Source organism: Balaenoptera borealis, assembly GCF_965194805.1.
Source record: "Balaenoptera borealis genome assembly, chromosome: 3".
NCBI lineage: Eukaryota > Metazoa > Chordata > Mammalia > Artiodactyla > Balaenopteridae > Balaenoptera > Balaenoptera borealis.
Window position 1 is genome coordinate 111532284 of NC_138866.1, and position 18110 is coordinate 111550393.

Sequence of the window (18110 nt, forward strand, 5' to 3'; positions counted from 1 at the left end):
TGAAGTCCCAAACCACTACTCCCAACATCCTCTTTTGTCTTTAGCTGAAGATGGTATTTAAGGTGAGGGCTTAGGCCATTTTGGTGAGTTGCTCAGTTTTCCTGGGTCTCTCCCATGTATACATGTTATTAAACTTCTTAATTTTTCTCCTCTTAATCTGTCTCATGTCAATTTAATTCTTAGACCAGCCAGAAGAACTAGAAGAGTAGAGGAAGATTTCTTCCTCCCCAACAGTTTGATAATTTCATGTCTTATTTTTCACTTTTGTTAGGCCAGGTCAGAGCTGCATTTAATTTACTTTTTTTTTTTTTTTTTTGTATATTAGTTGCACTGGGTCTTAGTTGCTAGTTGCAGCTCACAGGCTTCTTAGTTGTGGCTCACCAGCTCCTTAGTTGTGGCATGTGAACTCTTAGTTGCAGCATGCATGTGGGATCGAGTTCCCTGACCAGAGATTGCACCTGGGTGCCTGCATTGGGAGCGTGGAGTCTTAACCACTGAGCCACGGGGGAAGTCCCTGCATTTAATTTAGAGTTAATTTTCTTCCCCAAGGCAAGACCCTCCTTGGTACTCTAATCAGTGCCTCCTGAATTATGAGATTTTCCACTCTGGCTGCTGGGAGCAGGCATTGTTCTTGGCCCTATGCGCTCTGAGCACTGTTCCCTCAAATCCTGTTGGGTGGTTCTTTCCCTGGTTTCAGCAAGAGTTTTCACATGCCTTGGCTGGCCAGTACTCAAATGAATACTCAAGGGGGACCCTCTGCATATCTTCATAGTTCTCTCTGTGTGCAGCTCTCTCCTCTGCTACTCTGCCCTGTGAAGTCTAGCTGCCATAGCTGCCCTGCACCCCATCTCTGTTCACTAAACATAGGGAGACTCCCAGGCTCTGCCTGGGTTCCCCTCCATATGTCACAGATGAAAAACTTTCTTCAGGCAATGAGCTAGGTAATTGTAGGGCTCACCTCACATGTTGCCATTGTTTCAAATATTTTATCCAATTTTTTAGTTGTTTTGCATGGGAGGATAAATTCAATCCTTGTTACACCATCGTGAATAGAAACAGAAGTCCTGTTTAACTGATGTTAAACATCCCTTTGCACTGATGGGAATGAACAGAGGACCTTCCCATATAGTGGTCCATGGCTGTGAATCCTCAAAGCGGCCCAGCAGGTCTATCCCTCTGGGGACTCAAGTGCAAACCCACCTGATCTGGGCACTTTTTAGAGGCGAATGTTATATAGCACCCTCAAATTGACAGCCAAACATTGTGCCTGGAACAACAACAAAAAAAGCAGTGAAAATCAGTTGATATTTAACAAGACAGACCTACTCCTGTAAGACCATACTGGTCTATATCTTTCCCCAAGACAAAAGTGAGGTGTAACCTGGAATTGACAGTACCCCAAAAAGCTGTCAGTGGTGAATCCCTAGACCCTTAGTAGAATAATATCCCACACTGTAGTATCTTAATGTGATACTCAGTGTGAGGACCATGGCGTAGCAGCAGCACCTAAAAGCTTACAAATACAGAATTTCAGGCCCCAACCTAGACTTACCACATCAGAATCTACAATATAACAAGATCCCCAGGGGATTCGTATGCACATTAAAGTCTGAGACACTCTGCTCTAGAGGAAGGATTCTGAGGGTCTGTCTGTGATGAAGTCCATCTGGTACAAAACCTTTTCAATATGAGGCTGCCTCCCCAGTACATCCTTACCCTCAATCTTGACCTCAGCTACAGGGCCCTGGTCCAACCCCTGGTAAACTTGAAGACGTGTAGCCCTGTCTTCCAAGAACTGTAACCTAAGAACTCTGCCTCTAGGTATTTATCTTAAAATTCCCACAGCATGTACAAAAGGAGACTGGTATAAGAAGGTCCATTGCAACCTAGTTTGCAGTAACAAAAGATTGCAAACAACTTGGGTGTCCGTTAACAGGAGAATGGATACATGCACTGAGATACATTCATTGTCTTAGTTTGGGTTCCCCCAAAAGCAGACCCTGAGACAGGATACAAGTACAAGTAGTTATGTGGGAGGTGATCCCAAATGTGTAACAGAGGAACAGAGGTGTGTTCTTGTGGTGTACATGGGCACGCTGCCCAGAGCCCCCTTCAAGGGAGGCCTTGCTGTCCAGCTGCTGGGGTCGGGGCCTCCAGCTGTCAGCTGCTTCAGGGTCTGCCTCAGCTGCCCAAGGTCACACTCTCCCCAGGGCAGCCCACAGCCAGGGACTGAGTGAGGCAGAGGTATTGAGAACCAGCCCTTTGGGTGTTCCATGGGACACTCTGCAGACCACCACTCCCTCTGGGGTCCCCTGCAGGTTGGCTGAGGCTTCATCGGGCCTTCATCGCAGTTCTGTTTCTCCCTCTGCCCGATCCTGCTTCCTCCCCCTTTCCTTTTGCAGGTGTTCCTAATAAACACCTTGTGCCCCAAGTTCTGGTTCAGCATCAGCTTCTGGAGAAGATGGCCTGAGACAATTATCAAAGTAGTCACTGCTGTGGGCAACCACCCAGAGCTGAATCGCACGTGGAAACTCCAGGAGACAGTGCAGAGCACGTGCCTCAGAGCGGTCCTGCCTGAGGAGTGAGGGAGCGCGGGAATTTATCTACCAACGCCCCTCAGACACGGGTGAGGGCTGCTCCTGGGGGCTGTTAAATCCAAGCCCTCTGGGCCTCCCCAAGTGGCAGCAGCCCGAGAAAGCCCTCAGGTGATGATGTGGGGTGATGGCCACAGAGAGCCAGGCCTGTGGGCAGGGAGATGGAGAGCATGGAGAGGATGTAGGAGGTTGAGACACCGACAGGCATGCTACATTCACACACAGGAATATTAAACAGCAGTGAAAAATGAATGAACTATTTGTATCGATATGGATAATTCTCACAAAAATTATATTGAGCAAAACAAGCAAGTTACAGAAATTTATAGAAAAGTTTAAAACGTACAAAACAATAGCAAATCTTTTTTTTGAGAGCTATATATACATGGTAAAAGTTGAAAAAGATGATGAACGGTCAATTCAGGAGAGTCATGACCACCAACAGGGAGGGAAGGAGAGATGGGATTAGGGAGGTGTACACGGGACGTCTTAAAATAAAGCTGTATTTTAAGTGTCTTGTTTTTATACTGGGTAGTAGGTACACATAGGACCATTACGTTATATTCTAAATTTTTTGTGTGTCTGAAAATTTTTCAAATTAAAAAATGTTAATAACCAAAGTTAAGTTTAATTAAAAGAATCCAAATGATCTGAAAGAAAGAGGTACTAGCTATTGTGAAGGAAAGGACTTTTTTTGCTTGGTTTATAACTAAAAATAGCATTAAGCATCTTTTTAAATTTAAAAATGCATCTATGAAATGAGCACATGAAAATGTAATAGGTGGGACTTCCCTGGTGGCGCAGTGGTTAAGAATCCACCTGCCAATGTAGGGGACACAGGTTCAAGCCATGGTCCGGGAAGATCCCACATGCCACGGAGCAACTAAGCCCATGCGCCACAACTACTGAAGCCTGAGCTCTAGAGCCCATGAACCACAGCTACGGAGCCTGCATGCCACAACTAGTGAAGCCCATGCACCTAGAGCCCATACTCCACAACAAGAGAAACCACCGCAATGAGAAGCCCGCACACAGCAACGAAGACCCAGTGCAGCCAAATATATAAATAAAATTAATTAATTAATTAATTTAAAAAAAGAAAATGTAATAAGAACTACCTTTGGAGAATAGAAATACTTCAACTTCACACCTTCTTTATTGCTTGAACTTTTTTTTAAAACATGAGCAGAAATTGCTTTAAAAAAAAATAAAAGGACCTATGACTCTACCAGTCTAACAGCACTATTTTCATTTTCATTAATTCATTTTCAGACTTTGCCCATACACATATATACTGTGCTTAGTCGCAATCATATTGCACATATATATATATATATATATTTTTTAACCCCACATTTGTTTATTTATTTTTTTTTTTATTTTTGGCTGTGTTGGGTCTTCGTTTCTGTGCGAGGGCTTTCTCTAGTTGTGGCAAGCAGGGGCCACTCTTCATCGCGGTGTGCGGGCCTCTCACTATCGCGGCCTCTCTTGTTGCGGAGCACAGGCTCCAGACGCGCAGGCTCAGTTGTTGTGGCTCACGGGCTTAGTTGCTCCACGGCATGTGGGATCTTCCCAGACCAGGGCTCGAACCCATGTCCCCTGCATTAGCAGGCAGATTCTCAACCACTGCGCCACCAGGGAAGCCCTGCACATATATTTTATAGTCTACTATTTTCACTTAATCATGTGTGATAATATCCGTAAATGTTTCTCCATTTCTATATAGACTAAATAGTCATCATTTTAACGGCTGCATAATGTTCAGTTGTGTTGATGCATAGTGGTCCACAGCAGTTCCTTATTTTGGACATTGATGTTGCTTCTAAATTTTAGATATTGAAATAACTTCATGATAAATATACTCGTGGAGGTTTTTGTTTATGTTAAATATAACCTTAGCAGAATCCCAGGGGTGCAATTACTAAGTCAGGGGGCGTGACCGTCCGCGTGGCCTTTGCAATGTAACCCATAGAGCTTTCCCTTTGTCAATAGCTATTTACTTAAAGCCCTGGGTCCTCCCAAACGCCTAGGAATCTTCATTTTAGAAATAATCTATTTTGGGCTTGTGTTTGTTTTACTGGGTTGTGGGGAGGCTAAAGAAGACAGCTGGGAGATGGGCCAACCCCAGTTTGCCCAAAGAAATGTCTATTTTCTAAGTGGCATGAAGAATTTAGGAGTAAGGCAGACAACTCATTTCTTTCCTTCTTTTTTTTTTCTTAAAAAAATATTTATTTATTTATTTGGTTGCGCCGGGTGTTAGCAGGCAGGCTCCTTAGTTTCAAAAGGCAGGCTCCGTAGTTGCAGCACATGGGCTTCTTAGTTGTGGCATGCGAACTTTTAGTTGTGACATGCATGGGGGATCTAGTCCCCTGACCAGGTATTGAACCTGGGCCCCCTACATTAGGAGCGCGGCCTCTTATCCACTGTGCCACCAGGGAAGTCCCCGAGACAGACCTCATTTCTAATCTTGACTGCTAGTGGCAAGGTGTGTGACCTTAGCAAAGTGGCTGGCCCTCTGTAAGACTCAGTTTCTTCTCTGAAATAGAGATATCAACTGTATCTACCTCTCAGGTCTGCTCTGAGGATGAGGTGAGAAAATGCACCTCAGTGCTGGATGTAGTCCTTGGCCCATAGTGAGTGCTCTGAGGATATGAGCTGATTTTAAGATCAGCAAAAAATGTTCCTCCCAAGACTGCACCTCAAGGACACAGAGCCCAGCCCTGATGAGGCAAAGGCTGCCGAAGCTGGACCCACAAATCTTCCTGGTAGCAAAGTAGATTCCTGGATGAGGGGCTGATATTTTCAATGGCTCTGATGCTGGTGAAAATTAAGTGATTGAAGGAAGCCAGCGGGCAGGGGTAGAATGCAAAGAATCTTCTCTGGACTTGTAAGTCTGTATTATCTGTTTTAGCCCAAAATGAGAAGAAAGCGGTGTGCATTGAGCAACTATTATGTCCCAGGTGTTTTATATGCACTCTCTCCCCCAGGTCTCCCTGCAGTGATGAGGAGAACTTAGAGTCTTATAGGTGACCTGGGCTTGATCCTAGCCCTGACCCACGAGCTGGGGAACAGCACTGAACTATATGTAATGTTTCCTAATGTGTAAAATGGGGGTGACTATCATGATGGGAAGACACCATTTCTGTAAAGCGCCTGGCACATAGGCACGCAGTGGTAGCTATAATCGGAAACTTGCCCCTGGTCGCACAGCTAGAAAGTGGCAGTGCTGACATTGGGGCCGGGTCTCCTGCCTCCAAAGCCCACAGTCTGTCACCACATCACATTTTATCTCTTTGCAAATACTATGGTCTGTGTGATACAAAATACTCAAGAAATACTTTTACGGTGATTCAAATAAAGGATTCTTCTGGGCTTTTTGTATTCTGTTCAGAGTGTTCTGTAATCATGAAATTCATCTCTCCAGTCACTTCTGAAAGTTTCCTTTCTTATACAAGAGCTTAAAAAGGATGGAGTCCCCAAAATGTAGGAAGACTTCCTTGAGATCAGAGCAGCCAGCCAGGAACAGAAATGCAGTCACCTAGAATTCTCCCCGCCTCTTCCTGGAATTACGAGACATTCACAAGAGGGGAAGCAAGTTCAGAGAAAAGGGAAACCTCATTTTAGAGCCTTGGGGATGTTCACTACACTTTGTTGAACCTGTTTGGCTAATAGATAAGGAAACTGAGGCCCAGTAAGTCACGTTGGTGACTGCTCTCGTGACATGCTTTCGTGTCTGAAACAAAATTACTAACCACCCTTGGGTTTCTGGTAACAGTGTTTAAGGTTTAGCATCAATATGAGCGATTGTATATGAGAATGTCTCTTGGTCGTGAAGTTAAATTACCACCTTTCTAAAGTAATCCTTGCCTGGACTACATTGTGGCTGGAGCAGTCCATTGCACGTGAAATGCCCATGGGCTCCACAGGCGTGCAGAGGTCTGAATTAGGGGAAAGATGCGCCACTTGTCAAGATGCAAGGGAATTTCATGTATTTCATCTTTCTGGTACCAGACTCAATACAGGGTCAAATAACTCCTCTTTGCAGTGGTCCCCATGTGAGGGGCTTGATTCATCATACTAGGTTTTTTTTTTAGCCTGTTGGACCAGAGTAGGGACTGCTTAGGAGAGGAAGTCAAGGCTTAAAGAACTGGCTCTGCCCATAGTAGGTACCTGATCTAGAAGATGGGTGTAGTAATATTTACATCCAGTCCTATGGCTTTTATACAATCTCTAGGCTGATGCCTCCCAAAGTTGAATCTCCAACCCCAGCTTCTCCCCTGAGCTCTAGATTCGTTTATATGACTGTCTCCTGGACCTCTGCTCTTGGACGTCCAATAATCAACAGACTACAAGCAGAACTTTCCATTCCCCGCCCCTCCAAGCCTGCTCCCCCCGCCCACCCCATCTGCCTCTTCTCTGTAACACCATCAGTTTTCACCCACCTGCTCAGGCCAAAGACCCAGGAGTGCTGACTTCTCTTCCTTTCCGTTCCACACTTAATCCATCAGCTAATTCTGCCAGCTTTCCCTGCAAAATACATGTAGAACCTGACCATTTCTCACCACATCTACTATTTCCACCTTGTCCCGGCATCTTTTTTGCCAGAACCTATGAATCCCTGTATCCAAATAATGTTTTTAAATACCTAAAATAAAATAGTGAGGATTACAAAGGAAACCAATCCTATTGAAATACAGTTATCAAAATATTGTAAACAATAAACTTGTGATATATTAATAGATGTGCTTTATTATTACCACATGAAATGAAAAGATCTAGTGGCAAGTCTAATAACTATTATAATTCCAAGGTAGTGTTGAATATAGACAATGTTTCTAGACCTGCAGTAACTGTATATAATGTGATATAAAAACACCTGTGATTTCTAGTGGTGTCAAAGTCACAGGCAATGCTCATATTAATGTGATTTGTTGCCTACATTGATCATTGAAGGAAAGGATAAATTTAGTTAGAGGGTAATGAAAATAAAGATATATATATATACATATATGTGTGTGTGTGTGTATATATATATATATATATACACTATCCCCCCTCTTCCCCACTCCCATCTAAGTGCATGAACTCCCTGAATTCCAGATGGGAACATCTGATCAAGTCTACACTGCCAGTGTCTCTGACTTGGAGTTTTGCAGGAGCCTTCAGGCTCCAACCTGACCACCCTCTGTCCACCGCAGTCTACACAGCAGTCCCAGGGATCCCCTCCCTGTGTGTCATATTAGATCACTGCCCAGCTTCAAACACTCCGACAATGTCCTGTCACCAAAAATAAAACCCGAAGTTCTCACCACAGCCAGCGCGGGCCCTACGTGATCCAGGCCCTGGCTGTCTCTCTTCTACAAGAACAGGGCACCAGGCCGGAGGAAGGCCTGTGGGTGCCGAGCCCACCTCCTTGGAAGGCATCAACGAATCTGCTCTCACAGCACACTCCCGGGGCTCAGCTCCCACCCCAGACTGAGGGCCCCCTCCCACGGCCCACGGTGCTCCCCATGAGAGGCGTGTTGGGAAACACCTTTCCGGAAGGGTACTAGCTTAGTCCATTTGGGCTGCTATAACAGGATACCACAGCCTGGGGGGCTTCTAAACAACAGAATCTTATTTCTCAAAAGTTCTGGAGGCTGGAAGTCCAAGATCAAGGTGCCAGCATGGTCGTGATCTGGTGAGGGCCCTCCTGTTCATGGCTGGCAATTTCTCACGTGTCCTTGCATGGAGGAAGGGGCAAGCAAGATCTCTAGGGCATAAGCTCAACCGTGAGGGCTCTACCCTCATGACCTAATGATCTCCCGAAGGCCCCACCCCCTAATACCATCACCTTAGGGGTTGGAACATCAACATGTGAATTTTAGGGAGACTTAAACATTCAGACCATAGCAGGTACTCTGCTTCTCCTCCCGTAACTGACTCTGGAATGGGCTTGGAAGGCCGTTCTGGTCTTAGCCCGGTTCTGGGCCTTGTTCTCTCCGGGTCTGACTCACCTCATCTCTCAACTTAAGGTCTCTGCAGAGCCCTGACCACCTCCAACTCCCTCCACCCGTCGCGCTGCCTGTGCCCAGGTCCCCTAGGGAGCCGCCTGAAGGGCCAGACTGTCGGCCCCAGGAGAAACCAGCCCTCCCCTTTAATGGCCTCCTACATCTTGAAGCAAATAAAGGCAATGATCTAGCCCAAGTCCCAGCCTGATTCACCAGTTTCAGTTCCCAGTTGTTGAAATTTCCTTTCCAGGGCTCTCAGGAACCAGGGCTGTATGGAGTGGTTGGGTGGGGCTGGCCCTGGGCCGTGTGGAGTCATAGATCAGGATCTGGGGTGAAGCTGGGCGTCTTCAAACAGGGCTGGGCTGAGGGGTAGATACTAGGCCAAACAACAGGCCTGCCCCAGCTCAGACCACCTTAACATAAAAAGGTGACAGTACCGACAGAGGCCACAGACCATATACCTCAGCATTTGAAAGTGATAAATCAAGCTAACAAAACGTGAATTAAAATATGTTCTGTCCTCCTACCTTGACAAATATACCTTCATAACAAGAAGGCAAGCCAGGCTCAGATTTAGGATGTTTACCCTCCTCAAAGTTTGAAGTCCACATAGGGCAGCACAGCCCCCAACCCCCAACCTGTAGGTCCCCCTGCCCTGTTCTCCTTCCACTCCCAGCTCTGTCTCCCACCATGCGGGGCCTTAGGTGAGTGCACCTCCACACCCCGCCCTGCACACACACAGCACCCTCGCCCCCGCCAACGCAAGCCGCTGCCCTCAGCCCCCTCCCAGCCAGAGGTAAGAAGAGCAGCTGTGCAATCTGAAAAACAGGTCATGCAGGCCCTGCAGTTGCACTTGGAGACCCTTGGGCAGGGAATTTGGGAGTTCCTGGTACCCTGAGGATGGTCTAGCAGGGAGGCGCAGGTTCCCGGCGGGGCATAGCCACTTGGCCCCATGAACTTCTCAGCCCACGGGAAGGGGAAGGACCAGAGCAGTCCCATAAAGTGTAAGGCCCAGGATGAGTGCCCTCTTCCCCAGGTCTAAGGGCAGTCCGTCCCTGAGCCCACAGCTGAGCAGGCAGACCTGGGAGGGTACTGGAGAATGGAGCCTAGAGAGCTTGCCCCGCGCAGGGAAAGGGACGTGAAAATCTGTTCAGAGGGTGCTAGGGACAGAGCTGCTAAAGCTTCAGAGGCAAATCCAGCTCATTTTTGGCTGTTTCCGAAAACCTGCCCTTAAAGATTTTGCTCTCATTGAGGACCTAAAAAAGAATCCCCTGAAAATATTGGATTGGTCAAAAAGTTCTCACAGAAAAACCCAAACAGGATGTATGTATATGTATAGCTGATTCACTTTGTTACACAGCAGAAACTAACCACACCATTGTAAAGCAATTATACTCCAATAAAGATGTTTAAAAAAAAAAAAAAGAAAGAAAAACCCAAACAAACTTTTGGGCCAACCTAATAGTTTCAGAACATTCTGTTGTAAAAATTCTAGTATGTTGGTGAAAAATAAGTTTTGTTGCTTGATGATTTCACCTTTCATAAAATATTCTATCCATCCAATTTAAAAATCAGAGCAGGGTATTTAAAACTCTTTCAATAAACACAGGCAAGAACAATGAACCTCGAATTGTTGTTGTTAATCTTTTTTTTAATTGAAGTATTATTGATTTACAATGTTTCAGGTGTACAGCAAAGTGATTCAGTTTTATATATATATATTATATATTTTATATATATATATATATATATATATTCTTTTTCATTATGGTTTATTACAGGATATTGAATATAGTTCCCTATGCTATACAGTAGGTCCTTGTTGTTTATCTATTTTATATGTAGTAGTGTGTATCTGTAGTAGTGTGTAACCCCAGATTCCTAATTTATCCCTCCCCGCCCTTACCCCTTTGGTAAGCATAAGTTTGTTTTCTATGTCTGTGAGTCTATTTTGGCATTGATGTTAACCTTGTTTTTAAATTATGACCAGTTCAAGGGAGAAATACCAAGGGAAATGGGAATAAAAAGTTAAAGTAATTTTGAAAAAATACGTGAAGTGGGATAAATATAGGAAGAAACAGAGATGTATGCATAGACTGTGAGAAAAAGAAGCACAAAAGACCTATATACACAAATGAATATTCTTACACTGGTGCCTTTTAAGACACTGTTGCTAAAGATTTTAAAACCATGTTGCATTTTTACAACCAGAGGCACCAATAGCCACATCATCCCTCATCTCTAAGTACTTGCCCTGTGAGTTGTATGAACTTGTGTGACAGGTTTCTGGTTTCTCAACCCTTTCTAGAACTGTCTGGGCATGAACCTCTAGCCCCACATCATGGAGGTGGTTCATCTTATTTCATAGTCACATAAAAGCATTCAGCAGGTGATAGGAGTTAGGCATCTAAATCAGCAGGACTCTCTTTTGCCCCTATAACAATCTGTCATCCATAGTAACTAATTTTTAGATAGGACTGGAACTTTTTTTTTTTAAATAAGTTTATTTATTTATTTATTTTTGGCTGCATTGGGTCTTCGTTGCTGCGCACGGGCTTTCCCTAGTTGTGGCGAGCGGGGGCTACTCTTCGTTGTGGTGCATGGGCTTCTCATCGCGGTGTCTTCTCGTTGCGGAGCATGGGCGATAGGCACACGGGCTTCAGTAGTTGTGGCACGAGGGCTCAGTAGTTGTGGCTCGCGGGCTGTAGAGCGCAGGCTCAGTAGTTGTGGCGCATGGGCTTAGTTGCTCTGCGGCATGTGGGATCTTCCTGGACCAGGGCTCGAACCTGTGTCCCCTGCATTGGCAGGCGGATTCTTAACCACTGCGCCACCAGGGAAGTCCCTGGACTGGAACTTTTTAACACGTGACATCATACTCTCTCTATTGGTCCTCCCTATAGCCCTATAGCCAAGGGCAATTGCCCATCCTTGAGATACAGATAAAGAAACTGAAGAAGAGAACAGTGAAGCTGCTTGCCTGGGGTCTGAGAGCAAGTTAGTTACTGGCAGAGCCAGGACAGGAACCAGGAAGCTCCCAGGTCTCTGCCTCCTGGTGCTGTGGGCTCGCCCCTTTGCCTGACACCCTCCCTCCCCATCCTCCCCGTTCCCCTCCTGCTGTCAGTGGAGAAGAGCTCAGGGTATCCGACAGCCACATGCCTTGGGTGTGGATGCCCAACAGTGACAACAGGGAGACATCATTCTGGGCTCTTCTGATGAGGGGGTGTGAGTGTAACCGTCTGTATGTGGCAGGGGAGGACCTAAGAGGCAGCTCTGGGAGGACCCGTTTCCAAGAAGCAGAGAAAAAAACGGGTCCAATGGTGCTTTGAAATTAAACACATGACATCCAGGTGGGCTGAATATGGAAACAAAATAATAGCCATGCTTTAGGAAATCACCATCCTCGCCATGTCTGAAGACACTGGCCCAGATTAAAAGGGAAAGAGGGAGGGAAGGGGCAAACCGAGGAGGCCAAGCTACTGCTTTGAGCCAGGATTGCCCCTGAAGAGAGGCACCAGGCCACCGTTCTTAGCTGCAGCTAACTGTGCCTGCTGGATGAGCCACAAGTAACTCAAGAGGAGGCCTTAAAAGAGTAAGGGCTTAATAAGTGCGTGTCGGGGGCTTCCCTGGTGGCGCAGTGGTTGAGAATCTGCCTGCCAATGCAGGGGACACGGGTTCGAGCCCTGGTCTGGGAAGATCCCACATGCTGCGGAGCAACTGGGCCCGTGAGCCACAACTACTGAGCCTGCGCGTCTGGAGCCTGTGCTCCGCAACAAGAGAGGCCGCGATAGTGAGAGGCCCGCGCACCGCGATGACGAGTGGCCCCCGCTCGCCGCAACTAGAGAAAGCCCTCGCACAGAATCGAAGACCCAACACAGCTAAAAATAAATAAATTAATAAAAAATAAAAATAAAAATAAATAAATAAATGCGTGTCGGGTGGGAGAATGACTGCTGGGTGGCCTGATGGATGGCGGGAGGGACCAGAATGAAGAGTCAGTGCTTTGCCATCAGTGTTTCTACAGGCAGAGGGATCTGGCTGCACTTGCTCATCTGTATCTCTGGAACTGCTTTTTCAGGTTGGGATATTGGATTCTGCCTTTAACCAAATTTTTTAATTTTTATTTTTAAATTGAAGTGGGAATTGAATAAGAGCAGCTGAAATCCGGTGAAGAAACCCCTCAATACAGCTGGGTGAATGAAGTCATCTGACCTCTAATCTCTCGCCAAACCCTCCTATCCCCCAGCAGTCCAGAAAGAGTCCAGACTGTTCTCATGAGTCCTCTTCGGGGAAAATTTATCCTCCCTCTGAGGTCATATTTACAGAACCTTAGTCACCTGGCAGGTCATACCTACCTTGGCAGCTCTGAAAAGCTACAGACATTAGGGTGGGGAACCCACCACTCAAAAGCCACATCTAAAAAACAAAAAAAGCCACATCTAAACGTTTGTTTGATTTTATCTAGCCCTTGACAAGAAGTTACAAAAATATTGACCTCTGACTTGGGTGTCATGGGCCTTTGTTGTTTAGTTCGAAGAGTACTTTTGTCCATGTGGCAGATGAAGAGTACTGGTCTTGGAGTCAGAAAACCTGGGCTCTGTTGCCAGGTGAGACCTTTCATCCATTTGAACCTGAGTTTCCTTATTCGTAAAATGATATGATTCTCTAAACAGTTAACGCACCTGAGCATTCTCTTCAAATGTTGACTACTAGTTATAATAATACTCATTGAATGCCTTCTAGATGCCAGGCACTGTTCTGAGAGCTTTACATGAATCAACTCATTTCGTCTTCATAACATCACTGTGAAGGGGTGGGGCATTGTCATTACCCTAATTTCTAGATAAGGGAACCGGGATGCCAGCCCAAGGCCACTCACCCAGGAAGTGGAAGCCTTCAGATACAAGCCAGATAGTCTGACTGCAGAGCCTGTCCTGCACGTACTATACACATGCTTATGAGTATCACCGCCATTACCGTCTGACTGTGACTTAGTCAAGCCTGTTGGTATGGGGGGGGGGGTAGCTGGGTGGCATTAACATTGACATCACCACCAAAGGCTGATTTCCAAACTTGTACAAAGCCCACCCTTATTGCTTGTATTTGTATTTGCTGAAACCATTGATAGAGATGTTTCTGTAGGTTGGTGGCCCATGAGGTGGTCAGAGAAAAGGAAACTGAGGTTCAAAGAGGTGAAGAGCCTTAGACCATGGTCACCCAGCCAGGGAACAGCACTTGTGGGATTCCAACCAAGTCCCCAGAACCCCTGCCTCTGCCCTCACATCAGGCCACCTCTTCTTGTCTGTGCATTCCCACTTAGATCCTGAGCTCAGGCAGGCTGGACACTGGGACAAAGTGAGGGACGCACTTTTCTCCTGTTACCGGGGTTCTACATGAATAGAAAGCAATAGTTTAATGAGATGGGTGTGGTGAGGCAAAGAGATCATTTTGGAGCACGGGGTACTGTCTGGGAAAGGAAGGCAGGGACAGGACTCAACAGTGGGGTCAGGGTAGGGGGCTGTGCAGTGATCAGAGGGCAGCACAGGACACCAGAGGCAAACCTGCCCTCTTCCGCAGGCTTCCCTCAGGCCAGCCTGGTGTTGAGAAGAGGTTTGAAATGAATGTGTTTACCCCACCATGGCCCTGCCACGTGGCTCCTCTCCCCAAGGGAGTGTGTCCCTGGTACACGTAGCACAAGTCGTGCCTCAGGTGGGATCTGGTCTCTGGGCTCACCTTGGTATGTCTGCAGGTTCCATCTTCTCTGCTTTAGAAAGCTAGAAACACACTTTTCTTTGAATGGGCAAGTCCCACCCACACTATTTAAAAATAAGAGTGGGCAAGAACAGCAAGCTGGGCTCCCAAACACCAGTGTTTTTCATCCTGGCCCCAAAATCCAGGGGGATGATTGCCAAAGGCTCTTTCAGTTGCCTAAACATGATGTCCACCTCAGACCATCCAAAGATGTTGTTCAGAATAGCCCCAGACAGGAGCCCGGGGCGTTTTGAGCAACTCAGGAGCTCAACTGAGTCACAGCTTTGACTGTGGTCAAGACTGTTTTTTTTTAGGTCAAGATTGTTCATCTAAATAAGGCACAAGAAAAGCTGGTGTTTTAAGCCATTGGAACAAGATGAAAATAGCTCTCCAGCCTCCCTCTCCCTCACTTTTCCACCTCCGACACCTGACACAGAAGTCACCGGGCCCGCAGCCAGGGCTCCATAATCCAAACCGTGGTGAAGGGGATACCCTCCAAGGAGGCTCCCCTGTTAGCTCTGGATCCACAAGAGAGGACGGGCCTTGGACCGCTGGGCCTTGCTTGGCCTTCAGATCCAAACGTCTGAGACATGAAAGACAGCATGTGTAGGGCTCTGATCACCCCCTATGAGGGCACCAGCTGACCAAACTGAATGACGTGCCATCAGCCATGGGCTGTGTCTGGCTGATGAGCAAAAGTAGCTGCCTTTTCTGGAGCATATGCGCAGTAGAGATTTACATTAGACACGCATTGCTAATGTCAGGTTGGAGAGAGTAGCCACCCTGAGGAGAGGAACAAATTGCAGACGGGCAGTGACTGTACTCATCAAACTCCATTAAACTGTGGGCCCCATGAGGACAGAGCCACATCTACCCCGTTCACTGTCCTCCCCAACACTCAGTGCCTGGCCCATAGTAGTAAATAGTAAATAGAAGCTGTAAATAGTTACTGAGTGGACTCAATCTCTCCTCTTGTAGCTACTGGAATCAGTGTGCTTTCTTGGAAATATCAGACATTTCAGACCCAGCTCTGTTGAATACCTTTAGTCCACAGTTTCTTTATCTGTAAAATGAGTATAAGGCTCCCCTGCCTTTCTTCCAAGGTTACTGCATTGAATACGGGAAGTGCTTTGAAAACTAAAGCAGGGACTTCCCCGGCGGTCCAGTGGTTAAGACTCCACGCTTCTGCTGCAGGGGGCGCGGGTTGGATCACTGGTCGGGGAACTAAGATCCCACATGTCGCACAGCACGGCCAAAATTAAAGAAAAAAAGGTACAGAAAACTAAAGCATCTTATACAGGTTAGAGATTATAACTATTGTTGATGAGGGATCTCTTCCCCTGAGCTCTATTGTGCCCGACTTTGAAAGCAGTCAGAACCTGAAAGTATGTCAAAGATGTGAGTTTCGGGCTTTCCTGGTGGCGCAGTGGTTAAGAATCCACCTGCCAATGCAGGGGACACGGGTTCGAGCCCTCGTCCGGGAAGATCCCACATGCCACGGAGCAACTAAGCCCATGTGCCACAACTACTGAGCCTGCGCTCTTGAGCCTGCAAGCCACAACTACTGAGCCCTCGTGCCACAACTACTGAAGCCCGTGTGCCTAGAGCCCGTGCTCTGCAACAAGAGAAGCCACCGCAATGAGGAACCCACGCACTGCAATGAAGAGTAGCCCCCGCTTGCTGCAACTAAAGAAAGCCCGTGTAGCAACGAAGACCCAACACAGCCATAAATGAATGAATGAATGAATGAATGAATTAAAAAAAATAAAGTTCCCTTAAAAAAAAAAGATGTGAGTTTCTTTGGATCATGAAAGATGTTATCTTAATAGATTTTTACGCTTTCCGCTTTCTGTTAGGGTACTGAAATGTGGCCGTCTCTGCGAGTGTAACGTTGAATCAGCATCCACCAGAGGAACATTAGCATCATAAGTGGCTGACTGTGAGCTGGGTACTCACATCTGAGCAGTTGAGTGAAGACGTGGGAATTCTTCACCTTTCCTATGCACATTAAAATAGAACTGACCCGTAAAGTATCCTCTTTAAAAACAAACCTTTTGAGTCTTTTGTATTATAATGAAGGATCTGGCCAATCAGTGAATACAAACATTAGCTATTCAGTGAGTGCCTTTTCCAGGGGTGGGCACTGGGCCAGGAGTTTGACCAACATAATTTCATTTACTCCTTTCTTCAATGCTATGAGGTCAGTATTATTCCCATTTTACAGATAAGAATAATACCCACTTGTCTGCTGGTAATCTTGGGAAAATTGTTTTTGTTGTTGTTGTTGTTTGTTTTTTTCTTATTAATTTATTTTTATTTTTGGCTGCGTTGGGTCTTCGTTGCTGCGCGCGGGCTTTCTCTAGTTGTGGCGAGCGGGGGCTACTCTTTGTTGCAGTGCGCGGGCTGCTCATTGTGGTGGCTTCTCTTGTTGTGGAGCACGGGCTCTAGACTTCATTAGTTGCAGCACGCCGTGCTCAGTAGTTGTGGCTCACGGGCTGTAGAGCGCAGGCTCAGTAGTTGCTCTGCGGCATGTGGGATCTTCCTGGACCAGGGCTTGAACCCATGTCCCCTGCATTGGCAGGTGGATTCTTAACCACTGTTTCACCAGGGAAGCCCCGGGAAAATTGTTTATTGTTTCTGGGCTTCAAAGCCATTTTCCCAAGTCCACCAGCAGACATCTGGATTTCTCCAGCAGTAACAATGAAGAGGCAAAAAGAGTAATGCTTGGGACCAACCAATGGAATGACAGCAAGACCCTTCTGTTTTGTTACAGGCCACTTCTCTCCTCCTTTTCCACCTCAAAGTCATGTAACAGGCTATAGCCATTTACAAGCTACCATCCAGGACTGTTCAACCATGGTGCTGGGTCTGGCTGCACCTGAATCAAATCAGATCAGTGAAATGTACCCATGTGTGCCCCACTGTCGGGGGTTAACCGGACCAACAAGGTGCTTAAGGATAGTTTGGAGCAATCACGTGGGAACTTAGCTCTCCAAACCACTGCTGTCCTTTCCAAAGGATGCCACGGAAGACTCCACTAATTCCACCAAGGGTTCACAACAGGCCATGTTGGAACCACCTGGGGAGATTTAAAGTACTGATGCCGGTGGACCTCCAGAGGTTCTGACTGAATTATGCAGGCAGGGCCAGGGAAGGGGGAGGTTTTCAAATTTGCCAGGTGGTTGTAACAAGCAGGGGGTTGAGAATCACTGCTCCAAGTCTTTTGGGAGCTCTTCCTGTAGAAATGCCTTCAAAGTCTATGGCACTTCCCTTGAATCTTGTCAACAGTAACCAATCTTCTTACTCTAAAGATAGACTGGATTTTTTTTTAATATAAATTTATTTCTTTTTTTATTTTTGGCTGCACTGGGTCTTCGTTGCTGTGCATGGGCTTTCTTTTTAGTTGTGGGGGCTACTCTTCATTGCGGTGCGCGGGCTTCTCATTGTGGTGGCTTCTCTTGTTGCGGATCACGGGCTCTAGGCGTGTGGGCTTCAGTAGTTGTGGCGTGAGGGCTTCAGTAGTTGTGGCTCGCTGGCTCTAGAGCACAGGCTCAGTAGTTGTGGCGCACGGGCTTAGTTGCTCCGCGGCATGTGGGATCTTCCTGGACCAGGGCTCGCACCTATGTCCCCTGCATTGGCAGGTGGATTCTTAACCACTGTGCCACCAGGGAAGCCCTGATAGACTGGATTTTTAAAAAAACTGCTAAAGTCGTTCAGAACTGAATCTGTGGAGTAAGAGTGAAATACTTCTCTCTGTCCCCAACTGGAGGAGAAACCT

General features: G+C 46.6%; 1 protein-coding gene and 1 long non-coding RNA gene across 2 annotated transcripts in view; one reads left to right on the top strand and one right to left on the bottom strand.

Annotated features, from left to right (window-relative positions):
• Positions 1–18110, top strand: part of USP3 (ubiquitin specific peptidase 3) — a 223119-nt gene that overhangs the window by 36049 nt on the left and 168960 nt on the right. The gene's annotated exons all lie outside the window — the stretch shown is intronic.
• Positions 3950–18110, bottom strand: part of LOC309624865 — a 45779-nt gene continuing 31618 nt past the window's right edge. The window contains exon 2 of the long non-coding RNA XR_014242179.1: positions 3950–7121. This is a non-coding gene — a long non-coding RNA (uncharacterized lncRNA). The remainder of the gene's footprint in view (positions 7122–18110) is intronic.